General features: G+C 40.1%; 1 protein-coding gene and 1 long non-coding RNA gene across 2 annotated transcripts in view; one reads left to right on the top strand and one right to left on the bottom strand.

Annotated features, from left to right (window-relative positions):
- The window catches only part of LOC139622581 (G patch domain-containing protein 8-like), a 69951-nt gene that overhangs the window by 23940 nt on the left and 32710 nt on the right, over window positions 1-13301 (top strand). The window lies entirely within an intron of this gene.
- The window catches only part of LOC139622582 (uncharacterized), an 89496-nt gene continuing 85997 nt past the window's right edge, over window positions 9803-13301 (bottom strand). Inside the window, exon 3 of the long non-coding RNA XR_011691319.1 lies at window positions 9803-10226. This is a non-coding gene — a long non-coding RNA (uncharacterized lncRNA). The remainder of the gene's footprint in view (window positions 10227-13301) is intronic.

The raw sequence follows: 13301 nt of genomic DNA, 5'->3' as shown, positions 1-13301 counted from the left end.
CCAGCAGCAAGCACTGTTTATATGCAGTGACATTTGAAGTGAAAAGGCCAAAAAATGTGGAAAAGAGCTCAGAGTTTGGGTCAGATCCTGGATGGAGAGCTGTGGGCAGTGAGCACTGTATAGTCTACAGAGGGAATTGGATGAATCACTATTCTTCAATGTTCTTTTGTTTATTCACAGATGAGCAAGATACAAGTGATGTCTTCAGTTGCTGATGTCAGTCACAAATATCAAACAGAGACTGGAAATGAAGACTTAATTTTACAATCTCTACATATCGCACACTACATGAATTACCAGCTGATCCAGACCTGGTCCAACTTGGTCCAATCGGTTGTCACGCCCAAATCATATTCATAATCAGCTCAGCTGTGTGTGTCCTTGCTTTTACACAGGAGACTTCTATCCAGCAGTTACATTTTGAAATGAAATATTTAGCATAATCACAGATTCGGGATTTTTCTGCAAGTGATTTTAAGGTTTTATAATTAGATAATTGAACTTCTTTCTGATGAACAAAAAAAACAACAAATCACTATTGCTAGCATATTATATTATATGTCTGGAGAGGATTTTTAAAGGTCTATATTTTGGGTAATACATGAGTAATACCACCAAGCCTAAGATGAGAAGATCAATATACCGTTTGTACTTTTTTCCCTTAAGGCTACAAAAAAATACCACAATCATAAAGGAAACACATTCCTTTCAAATGTTAACTTTTATGTAACTAAGGAAAACATTGTTGTTCTCAGATTGACTGCCATGACTTGTTCATAGGCCCAAGGTTATTTTAACCTTTTTCTCTTCTCAACCACACAGGACCTGAATTTCAGACACAGCATAATCAAACTGATGTTCATCACATTGAGCTACATAAACAGATCAATTCAGGATTTCTTCTTTGGAAAGCCCTGCAACCGAGTTTCTGTTTTTCAAGTGTGCTCTATTAACGGAGTTGCTTTTTGTAACGTTTCAAAGCTTATATTGAGAAATTTAAAGCTGCATTGATTCACCAACAGCACATTGTTATGAATTACATGTTAGTAAGCAGTTAACAATTTACACATCCAGCAGACACAAACCAACATCTGGAGTTGTGTTTGTGTCCACGTTCTTCTTTTAGCTCTGTTTTGGTCTCTACCAGCTCTGCAGAGTGAAATCTGTCTAATAAGTTGCAAAATGTTCAGCTGTCTTTGCAGAGAGTAACATAATCTTTATGTAGTTTTATATCTCCTTTCTCAGGCTTCTGTCTAGCTCTGAGCCTCTCTTCTGATTGGCTGATTGTTTTCTGAGTGATCCAATAAAAATGTAGCAGATTTCAGGTGAAGACTCAGAGAAACCAAATCTTGCAAGGTTGGATGGTGGGTCCAGGTGGGTGGGGTTTGGGGCATGGCTGAGAGTATTGACTGCTTTGTTGTGACATCACAAAGTTACAGAAGTCCTGATGGCTCGTTTTAAGGCTCAGTTGCTGAAAACAGGCTGTGTGCATTTCTCTGTGGACTGAGGCTTTGATACTTCCACAGTATTAATACAGAACCTAGACCTGCTTTATGATGAAAAAAGACATGGACATCTCACTTTACACAATATGGGACCTTTAAAGTTGGTTTTATTGAAAGAAACAGTATTGATTTACTGTCCAGCCCAATGTGTAAATGTGAAAATGCACCATAGTATCTATCTTACATTTATCATTCACTATTCAATTGCTTGAATTTTACAACCTGAACTGGCTGAGCTGACAGCAATTTATTGGATTAACTATATTTATTCTACTCTGAAATTTATAAGCTAAATCTCTGATAGAAAAATAAAAATTGGTCCTGCCATTATAGGTTTAGGGTTTAAGTAATTATGTTGCAGGTATCTCCTGCTAGGAAGTTAGTAAACCTTTCTAATTGCAGTATTGGATTGCTCATGCCTTACTGCAAACCATTAACTAAATGTCTGAGGGGCCAGATATATGCTGTGAGGTAGTTAATTAGAATGGAGCAATGCCAGCGGTTAAGACATCCCATAATATAGCTATAATGCCGGAGAGATTTCGGATGAATAACCTCTCCGACTTGAGGAGAGCGGCTCTGGCTTCCAGCTGCATTTTCCGACGTCCGAGAAGCTGGATGTCGGATATTAAAAGTGTCGTGGTGAAGCTTTTTCACGGCTTCATTCATCAAGCTGTTCCAGAGCCTTTCGTCTCCGCTTCACTATTTGCTAAATAATTCCCAATCTGAGCTGAACTCTTCCTTCCCCCTTCCTCGCCTCAGTGTCTCTGCCTGTCTTTTCGTTATTTACCCACCTGCATTTTCTCTCTTTCATCCCCTTGTCTCCCTTCATCCCTCCCTCTATCTGTTTTAATCTCCATCCTCCTCCCTCATCTCTCTATCTATTCGTCTCCATCTCCTTCTGTCTCTTCATTTCTATCTGTTCCTCCCATTCTCTCTAGTTGCTTCTTAGAAATTCCTTAACGGCACTTTTTTTCTTTTTTTTCTGGGAGGAAAGACAGAGATTGATGGAGTGAATGGCAATAAAGAGACAGGAGGAGAGAGAGGGAGTAAGAGTGAGGAGGAGGAGGAGGAGGGGGGGGTAATAGACAGAAAGAGTGAAAGAGCAGGGAGGGAGAAAAAAAGAGGAGAAGTGAAAAATCTCTGAGCCATAATCTTCACTCAGCCTGGAGAAGCTCTGCCAAGCTGACCACACGCACACACACACACACACACACACACACACACACACACACGTACTGTGTGGGCTAAGTTTAAGACAGAGTGGAAATCAATGCAACCACTACCACTATGCATGATAATGAGAAACACTGTGCCTGTGTGTGTGTGTGTGTGTGTGTGTGTGTGTGTAGGAATGTGTGTGTGTGTGTGTGCTTGTGAGAGAGGCAGTATGACAGAGGATGTGTGCATAAAACGAGCATCTGTTTGTGTGCGTGTGTGTGGATGCAAGTGGATATCTGCAGAGTGTGTGTTTGTGTGTGGTCTAATCCTGACTAAGCCTGTGGATGTGTGTGTGACTCTGATACAGAGTCGTAGGCTGATTGGTGTGTCTGCCCTGTGAGTATGTGTGAGTGTGTGTGTGTGTGTGTGTGTGTGTGTGTTGTATATATGTGCACATGTCTATAGAAGTATGTGTGTTCATGTTGCGGCCCCTCTGGAGGTAAACCCGGCTGCCTGAATGCAGTGAGGGAGAGTTCAGGTTCAACAAGAAGTCACTATATTAAATGTGCAGGGAAGGGGCAGGGGGTAGGAAGTGAAACTAAGCCTCTTCCCAGTCATGCTAGCGTTGCTCGGGCAGTTCAGGCGGACATCGGCTCTGCCAGCCCGGGGAGGTGGGAATGGACGTGGAGGAGGCGGCGGTGGCGAAGCGAGGCAGGGGTGGTTGGAGGTTAAAGACAGGGCCTTGTAACTACAAGCAACACTAACCTGTCAAGATCCTGCGCTTGAAGCCGGGATCCAGAATCATTATTCCTGGTCATGCTGCAAGGCTCCAAGAAATCCATAACACCCCGGCCGAACCTTGACGTGTTGGGCAGTTCATCAGCAGTTTATTCCTCACATTAACTGCAGGAAGTCAGAGATATACGATGGTACAGCTAAGATGTCTGGCTGCCATAGGGTGGTACATTAAGGTGCTGCTGAATATGGGTGTGAGTTGTCCTATGAATCACTTTTCGCTTCAGCAAAATATGCTTTGTGTGAATTTTAATTTTGACAGAATTATATTTCCCTTTAGACAGATAAAAGATCAATAACTTAATAAAATAAAGTATTTGCATAAGTATGTTTTCTTACTGGTTATACCTACAATAAGCATGGGGTGACCAAACCATGGTGAAGTTACTGTCAAGGTTAACGCAACAAAAACCTAATGGAAAGGCTTCTATCATTTTTTCCTCATTAAATGTTTTTTTGGGAGGAGGGGAGTTTTCCTAAGGTCATGAGGTGTCGTATGATGAACCAACGGTAAAGCTAATTTCTGATCAGTTTTATTTTTTTGCTGCATAAATAAAATTGACTTCACTTGAAAGACTGAGGTTATAGCTAATACTACCTGCCTGCTGATATTAAATTGAATATTATCAATACAAAATGATATTGAGACATAAAAGACGATAACAATACAAGAAATCAAGTGTATCAAGGGATAATCACCATCTTGTTTTAAAATAAAAAAATAAATAGAAGAAACAGTCACCTAACATGTGAATTACATCAAATCTACATGTGTTGTGCAGCCAATGATTGATACTGATGTTAAAAGCTCTCTGGTAGTGGTGACATTACTATTTATACTAAAAGTTAACAATAATTAAAATAAAAGTAAACATTAAATAAAATAAAAAAATTTACATTCTTAATTTCTGTTATCACTGCAAATATTTAAAGATCATACAATTTTATCATTTTATCATGAGGTTATTTTAAGAATTTTTTATTTTAATAGTGCTACATCAATATTTTGGCAATTTTCTGAAACATATAATGAAACATGTTTGATAAAGACCAATTAAATTTTCTTTCTGTAGAACTGAGACCTGAGACCTGAGCTGGACATTTTACAGCTGAACCATCTACTAGTCAGCGTCATAGAGATGCTGCCTCTAAATGACCACCGATAATCTTTGTATTATTTCTGTGCCGCGGCTTTTGTTACTTAAAGATTGAAATACACAGACACCAATATATCTACAAGAAGATAATACTGGTTGATATATCAGCCTGATAATTTATCACTCTAACTATCTGACTGTGCTTCTCCTGTATATGGATGAATGAAATATTATTATAATTAAAGTTTGATTTAACTAATCCAGATATTGTACTGCCTACTGCAAGAAACAACACTTGTCACTGTGGCACTAAACATTTCTGCTGAACATAAATTATCTTAACATAAATGTAAATCATTGCATTCATACCGTGGTATCGCTCTGTCCAAGCCAGAAATCACTTTCTAAACTGAACCTCTGTCAAGACGTTTTTTTGACGGTAATTTGTTCCACATGAGTCTAAAATCCCAAAAGAAACCAGAAAAAAAAAAGATCCCTGAATCTCAAGCCTTGCTGCAGCACACATAGACAATTTCTACAATGTTTTAAAGTGAAAATATTAAAATAGCCAGCAAACAAAAAAGCATTTAGTCCGACTCAAACTCAGTGTCTTTATTAGAAAAGGATCTAAACCCAGAGTCAGCTGTGTGTATATGTGTCCCTATATATGTGTAAGTGTTTGTTTGTATATGGCTGATGTAGTTGTGTGAGTGTGTGTGCGTCGTATGATTGTGTGGATGTGGGGTGCGTGAGTGTGATTTGTGAGTGTGTCTGTGTGTTAATTGGAGGGCTGTTGTCTTGAAAGATCATCCATTTGTCTCCATCTGGCCCTCTGGCTGCAGATACCTCCCTGCTACATCACACACACACACACACACACACACACACACAAACACACACAATCACATCCACTCACAAGTGAACAGTACATCCACTCGGCACTGATGTTTCCACTGCGTGCCAAGGTCCTCGCCCCCTGCACTTGAACCATTTTTTATTTTTCCAGGACAACAAGACTGACAACATTTTATCAAAGCTGCCACTCAAACACATTTTTAAATCTTCATCTTCAATCAAATGTGCCACTGTCTGATCCCCGGGTTCTGTGGTCTGCAGGATAAAAGCCTCTAATATCAGCAGTGCGGTGGGGGTGGAGGGTGTTCAGCTCGCCCACTGGCTCGTTTTGGAGCAGCCTTGCCTCTCATTTATTTAGAGATGGAAAGGTGACGCTCAGACTCTCCATTAAAAACACAAACAATTGCCTCCTCCTTTCATCCAGCGTGAGCAATAAAGTCTCAGCCTCACATGAGGTAACTGCTAGAACTGTGAGATGAAATGAGTCCTGCGTTGAAGCCTTAGTGACGAGGGCTTTCCTGTAAACACTCAGGGCAAAATACAGTGTGTGTGTCTGCACGCATTTATGTGTGTGTGTGTGTGTGTCTTGTCTAATTTGAACAATGTTTATTCATAGGATGAGACTGTTTGGCTGGAATGTGGGTCGTGTTCACGAAACAACATGGCAAACACTCTCGAAAGTGATGCAATATTAATGTCAATATGCCCGTCTCATTTTCATCTCACTGTCTCAAATTTGGTGGGACGTCTTAAAGAGGCAGTGCTACGGTGGCCCTGAGAGCTCAACTTAAAAAAAAAAAAAACATGCAAAAAGACAAATTCAGAGAACATCTTCATCAATATGATGTGCAAAGACGCACAACACAACCACATATACAAAGGCACTACAAATACTCACAACACAACGGAAGTGTTTCCAGGGGACACAACAAACACACAAAAACTACATGTATTATAATATCTATATCATAAGGACTACAGTGGCCCTGAGAGCTCAAGACACTTCAACTTCAGAAAAGACATGCAAACAGTACATACAGAATATTATAACACATCCATGCACACTTGTAAAAAATCATTATTATAAATAATTGAACAACAAGGCATATAGATGTATATATGACATGTACATATAGTGTTTCCCCTGGAAACACTATATGTATCCCAGCTGATATTGGGCGAGGGTGGGGTAGACCCTGGACAGGTTGCCAGTCTATCACAGGGCTGACACATAGACAACCACACACACTCACATTCATACCTACGGGCAATTTAGAGTCACCAATTAACCTAGCGTGCATGTCTTTGGACTGTGGGAGGAAGCCGGAGAACCCAGAGGGAACCCACACAGACACGGGGAGAACATGCAAACTCCACACAGAAAGGCCCTTGGCGACAGCGCTGCCACTGTACAGTTCACTCAAAAAGTGATGATGGGATTACAACACAAATACAGATTCAAAAAAAAAAAAAAAAGTTCATCATGCATTAGAGATGAACTGGAGTGCACAAGTGCATCAAAGTCTTTTTGAAAATGAACCCACCACAACTTCTAAAGTGGAACTCTGACTTTGGTTTTTCATTACTCTCAGCACACTTAGACACAGTTCCAAGAACAATCCTCAGAAGACGGATAGAAATAGAAATTCAGCTGCAAACAAGGACAACAAAACTGGAAGAAGGTAGGCACACATAAACATAAGCATTATGTACATACAAATAGGTGAAAACATAGAAAACAATGTTTCTATCTGTTTCTGTAAATGGTAAAGGAGAATACAGTAGTGAAAGAATTCACAGTGCAAATAGTGCTGGAATAAATATTGAATGAATAATGTAATAGACTACTTTACATACATACTGTAGCCAGTTATGTGGGCTACAGTGTGTTTGTGTTTATCTCTTGATTTATGTGTGACAGTGATGTAGGATAGGCACGTGTTACTGCACGATGTGTGTATGTACTTAATCATGTGTAGGTACGGTGGATGTTTTAATGTTACTGGGTTGTTACACTGGGATTGATTTGTGGCATCATATGACTGACTTAACTGTTGCCAGAGTGATGGCAGGTGGAAAGACACTGTGTCTGGTTGTTTTAGTGTATAGTTGTTCTGTAGCACCTATGGAGGGGAGGTGCTGGAGCAAGGTGTATCAAGGGTGTAGAGATCACTTTAACAAGGTGCAGGTAATAAATACAACCTCAACTCTTGTCCAAGAGAAAATCCAGTCTGAGAAAATCTCAGCTTGGATCTGAAAGCTACAAATTTTTAAGCCTGTGTTACAAACAAGGGAGTAGAATATGAGAGACTTGGGTCTAACAAAAAAAAAAAAGAAGCCATCAAGAAATGTTAAATCCATTATATCATCCAGCAGCTTGACCCACTAAAAGTGAGGACATCTCAGCCTCTGCTGCCTTGAGTCTGACCTTTCTCTTTCAGATCTGTCCTTTATGAGCTCCAACGTTATGAGAGTGCAACACTAAACACTTGTAACAGCACAGAACCTCAAACAATCCTGTTCCACTAATTTTATCTGACACATCAACTCAATTTTAACCTAATAAGAACAAATCATTTTACAGCAGGTGTGACCGACTCGAGGTGCATGCTGCCTAACGTGTACACTAGCTTACTTAATAATACTGCTCAATGAAATGAAGACATGATTCATATTGTCAGTAATATTGTTATTTTCCTGCTATTACAATAAAAAAAATGCTTTGAATCTGTTGCAGAATGTCAAGGATTGCAAGAGAACCAATAACAGTGAAAATTAAAAAAAAATAAATCATACTTTTCTCTACATAAATCTTGTTTATTTTGGGGCATCTCTAATCTTCGCTGCTCATTGTTGAATACTGGATGGTTTTACTTCCTAAGGTTTGTTGTTTAAAACTTTGAAGCTCACAAGCATGTGGCAAGGGGTTGCAAGAAGGTACCTCTTTGCTTTAAAGAGCCACGAGCCAAAAGGTTCAGAGCTAGTGGTCTACTAGCAGTGAGGGATCAGCAGTGCCCGGACAGAGGGACGAAGATCATAGTCCTGCAGACAAATTAGGTCGTAAGTGGCAGGAAAGCACAGATGAGATATGAGATGTAATATGCAAATGTGGAAAGGTTCATTTGTACTATGTTCAATTCTTCAGTCAGTGACTGCAGAACAAAAAAGGAGGTAAACTTGAGCGCACAAACCACAAGATAGATGCAAAAAGCAGAGCAACAAAGTGTTACTTTTGTTTTCATTATTTGACTGGACGGATGCGCGAACATGCTTTGCCCTGTAATCAGAGTTCACACAGAGAACAAAATTCACTATTTAAAAGCAGCTGGCATTAAACACAACTTGGCAATCTTGCCGCTATCCGGCCTGCGTGGGAGCACGCTGAGGCACAACAACACATACACAATGGAGTTTAACCCATATGGTTTCTGAAGCTGAAACTAATATTTTAAGACCAAAGTCACCAGCAGCAGATACACACTGCTTGTAAAGGTGACTATTTTTATCAGAGCTGCGATTGTTTTCATTATCAAATAATCTCATGATTGTTTTCTCTATTAATCAATAAGTATATTTAGCCTATAAATAAATCCAATGATATTTCTGTTGTGTAAATGAATGTATTCAAGCTGCTTGTTTTGTTCAACAGAGACTGTAAAAAACAAGCTCTTAGGTCGTCTGTGCAGCAGGTTATTACAACCCATAGTTACGTTTTGTTGCTAGGCGACATCTAGTGGTCGTAGTGATGATGACAGGAGCAAAGAGAAAAGTGCGGTGACGTAGTTTATAGAGCGACAAAGTCCACGTCAGGAGGAGGTTGGGGTGGATGGATGAATATGATGCAGGAGAGCGGTGTTCGGTTCCCATGTGAAAGTAGCAGTTGATGTTGTTTCTATTATCCATGACCGTACAACAAATTTAACCACATTGTTATTATTGTAACCATGACAACAGATGTGTAATGTTGAGGAAGTACTTATCTTAACCCAAAATCACCATCTTTTCTTAAACCTAACCAAGCTGTGACCTTTATTTTAGTAACGACGGCGACAAAGGTAGGTACACCGCTCTCAGTACAGTCTGCGTGTTTATTATTAAAACCATGACAACCAAGGTCCAATACGCCTGCTGCTGTAGGGGCGCCATTTCAGGACACGCTCCTGGGGTTGGTATCAGAGGGTTGAAGGTTGTTCAGGTTGAAGGACTGGTTGGTTCAAAACGATTCAGTTCATAAATATAGAAAATAAAATTTAAAAAAAAAGCTAATTCAGTTACATGTTTAAAATTTTCACTTTAAAAATAAAACAGTTGATTACTAAAGCTGTAATTTTCTGTTGAACCGTAAATCAATGATCCAGCAGCTCAAACATGTAGTTGCAATTTGTCAGTTAAGACTTTTATTCTTGTTAGTCAGAAAAAAAAACTCTGAAACAACAATGGATGCTTTTAATTTAGCTTCTACATTATATTAAGCTTAAAAGTGAATTAACCAGCCTGAATAATGTAATTATTCAAAGTCAAAAGTTGGCAAAGTAAGCAAACTGGTACAAATGTAAAAGCTTTTTTTAAATTAAATTATGGTTGTTTCCAACACCCCTCCATCCACATCTCTTTTTTCTCTCACAAAAGAAAAAAATGAAAGTGAAGTGGGAGGGTAAGCCTGTGTAATTAACCCACAAAGTACACTGAAGACATCAAAAACCCTCTTTACTTCTTCCTTTATCTCTCTGTTTTTTCCTCCTCCACCCCTGTCTGTATCTCTCCATCTTCTCTCTCGCCGTCTCTCTGAAGTCCAGTTGCCATATCAGACGGGCTAATTAAAGCAGCACATAATGAGAGAGCAGGAGAGGAGGAGGAGGAGGAGGAGAAAAGGGGAGGGGAAGAGGGAGAGACGGAGAAGAAAGGAGTCATGATTCGGGGAAGTCACATTCCTATCAAAGGAACGTGCTTCTCAGACACACAGCTCATTTCCTCTTCCACTGATCCTCACTGTAATGCCGGGTTTTCTTCCTCTTTTGTATTTGATTTTTTTAGCGATTAAATAATTCAAACCAACAGAATTATTAAATGCACACATTTGGTAACGTTCTGATAATGAGAAGCAGATGTTGCCTGTGGGGTGTTAATTTAGACTAGTTTTAAAGTTAAAGGAATGTAACGCGCAGCCTAAGGACCTCCCTGGAGAGGGCAGGTCGGCATTTGAAACACACGAATCCAGTCATTTTAAATCAGCTGTGAGAGAAAGGTACCTGATGTGGGGGGGGGGGGGGGGGGGGGGGGGGGGGGGGTCCTTTTGCTGTGCTATATCTGAGTCATTATTAAATGGTAGGTGGAAGTGGAATGAGGCACAAGTCCTGCCTGGGATCTACCTGGATACAGTATGAGCTGCATGTTGATGGAAGGTATAAAAAAGGAGCTCAGCTGTAAAGAGTCAGACTCTGGTTCTTAAGACCCCCCCACTGCTCTTACACAGGAGCAGGACACCCAGACTGTGAGGGGCATGAAATGCACCTCTTCATCATTCTTTTGCATTTTTTGTAGATGTTTTGCATCCCTTTAAGTCTTTTGTGTCATTTGGAGTTTCTTAGTGGTCATTTTGCATCTCTGTGGTCCATTTGAGTCTCTGTGGTTGTTTTTGCATCTCTTATAATTGTTTTGTGTCTCTATTTCCGTTTCCATTTCTGTTCCTGTATTTCTTTGTGTTCATTTGGCATCCCTTTGTAATAATCTGCTATCTTCTTGTTTTACATTTTGTGGGTCTTAGTAGATGTTTTGCTTTCCATTTCCATTTTGGATTTCTGTGTAGCTGTTCTATATTTGTTTGTGTCAATTTTGCACTTTTGTATCCATTTTGCATCTTTTTGTGTTCATTTTGCATCCCCTTTGTAGTTGTTCCGCATCTTTTTGCATTCATTTTGTGTTTGTAGTTATTTTGCATCGCTTTATTTCCATTTTGGATTTTTTTGTAGTCATTCTATGGGTCCCTTGTGCATCTTCTTGTAGCCCTTTTGCATCCCTTTGAAGCCATTTTACATCCCTTTGTAGTCATTTAGCATCTTTTTGCATTCATTTGGGTCTCTTTGTAGTTATTATGCATCTCTATTCTCTTGGCTGTCATTATTCCATATCTTTGTGACTATTGTGAGCTTTTTTCATTTCTTCGTTATCGATTAGCATCTTTTTCGTGGCCATTTTGCATCACTTTGTGTTATTTTGCATCAGTTTGTGGTTGTTTTGCATCAGTTTGTGATGGTTTGTATCTCTTTTCATTTCTCATTGCAATGACATCTATGGTGGCCCTGTTCAGTAATCCATCCGTGGATGTAAACCACAAAGAGGTACTCTGCGGTCTCGGTTCAAGTGAAGAAAGAAGTACATAGTCTCTGAGTGATTTTTGACTCGGCCTTGTCTCTGCTGCGTGGATGATGATGAAATGACTTGAAAGATGAGAGACAGACAAAGAAAGACAGAGATATGGAGAGGCAAAGGGAAGAGACAGTAGGAGAACGAGACAAAGACTGGAGACACATACGGACCCAGAGACAATAAGGAGGATGTTATTCCTGCATCATTACTTCAACACCCATTCTCCCTCTACTGTCTCATCTTCTCGTTTTTATTATTCGCGCCCCTTCTCATCTTTTCTTTCTATTATTCATCCTTTCTCTTCTTGTCTCTATCATTAGTTTTTATCCCTCTGTCTCTCTCGCTATCTGTTGTTCAGACACTCAGACAAATGAGCCATGAAATATTCGCCATCAAGAAACAGAGAGAATTTTAGTGTGTATGTGAGAGTGTGTGTGTGTGTGTGGGTGGCAGGCTGTGCACATGCATGTACATGTGTGTGTGTGTATGTGCATGTGTGCTGATTTTGAAGCCTGTCAGGTTTACTAGCTGCTCTGGAAGGTAGCCCACCTGTGTTTGATCAGACTTTTGTAATCCAAAAAAATAATTTGGCAGATACAAAATCAAATTGGCAGCTAAAAATTGTGAATTCACTAGCTGCTGTACAGCTGACCAGCCAAGGAGAAAGGATGTTTCATGGCGATCTCATCCAGAAATCTCACTGGCAAATTTACCAATTTAAGGCACAGAGCTGAAAAATGGGCACTACTGTTTGTTACAGTCTGATGGTAAAGATTTAGATCATATCTGCTGAACTCTCAACAGTCACTTCACCAGGTGCTGAGACCTCTGGCTTACAGAACTCTCACTGTTTATTTAGTTTACTCAATTCTGTTGGTTCCACGTCTGATCTAATCTGGGTTTTTGCAGTCCAATATGACTGGGTAAAAGAAAAGAGAAAGTATGAGGAAATACAGTATCAGAGTGCATCTGATTGGTAGAGTATGGCGGCTAATGCTGGGATCAGACTTTAAAATATCAGCCTGATAACGGCCTGAAGCAACAGACGCTGCTGGTGTGAGAATTGCTCGATTTGTCCCGAGTGATGTGTCAAAATTAAAGATGAGAAAGATGCCTCGCAATGTCCTGACAAAATGAGTAGTACGTCCGAGGCCTTCTGTGACATCAACCAATGGGAGCAAAGCAATATGGAAATCTCAGTGTTGGTGCTGTCAGATGAAACAGTGAAACTGTCCCTCGATTAGGTTTGTATGTTGAGCAAGTTGTGACAGATGGCGAGCTTTGATTGGTCAGTCCCAACACGTAGTCTGCCATGTCTGTAGGCCAAGTCATGGCAAGAATTTATGACTCCGTGATCACCCAATCTGACTCAGTAACAAACCCGAAATCTCTCGCGTAGCCTGATCCTGACATTTATGAGCTGACGCACTGTCACCTCAAGGTAGTGGGTTCAAACCTGAGGCCTTGATTTTGTGTGTGTGTGTGTGTGTGTGGAGTTAACATGTTCTTCTCAAAAACCAAC

The sequence above is a fragment of the Trachinotus anak genome, unplaced genomic scaffold, assembly GCF_046630095.1.
Source record: "Trachinotus anak isolate AG129_WGS33_773 ecotype Australia unplaced genomic scaffold, CSIRO_AGI_Tana_v1 ptg000007l, whole genome shotgun sequence".
NCBI lineage: Eukaryota > Metazoa > Chordata > Actinopteri > Carangiformes > Carangidae > Trachinotus > Trachinotus anak.
Note: the sequence above shows the minus strand (reverse complement) of the source record. Positions and strands in the feature narration are given on the sequence as shown.